Raw genomic sequence first — 548 nt, 5'->3', positions numbered from 1 at the left:
TAAATATATATATATATATATATATACACATGCATACATACATATATGTGTGTGTGTGTGCGTGTATTAATAAAAACAGCCAGTTGCAATGTTAGACAGTAAAGAAGAATTATAGTCGTCAACTAAACGTGACTAAAAGAGTCAAGACAGCTACATTGCTGGATATAAGAGGTAAAATCCTCCAATGCTGTTATAATGCACATAAAATATAACTCTGCGAGGGGGCTTCAATCGCTCCGAACACCGGACCGAGTATTTCCTAGACTGACTGGTCAGTTTCGGATATTTCCGTAGCCATCGTCAGTAAGCTGGTCCGAGCTGGCCCTACTGACGATGGCTATGAAAATAGCCAAAAGTGAGCGGTCAGTCTAAAGAATTTTCGGTTCAGAGCTCGAGGTGTTTGCAGCCCCTATTAGTGTATATGTTACGTGCATTGTAACAGCATTGGAGGATTTTAGCTCTTATTTCTAGCAATATAGTTGTCTTGACTTCCTTAGTCACATTTAGTTGACGACTATATATATATATATATATATATATATATATAT

Source organism: Octopus bimaculoides, chromosome 18 (genome assembly GCF_001194135.2).
Source record: "Octopus bimaculoides isolate UCB-OBI-ISO-001 chromosome 18, ASM119413v2, whole genome shotgun sequence".
Lineage (NCBI taxonomy): Eukaryota > Metazoa > Mollusca > Cephalopoda > Octopoda > Octopodidae > Octopus > Octopus bimaculoides.
The sequence above is the reverse complement of the archived record's forward strand: the minus strand, read 5'-3'. Positions refer to the sequence as shown.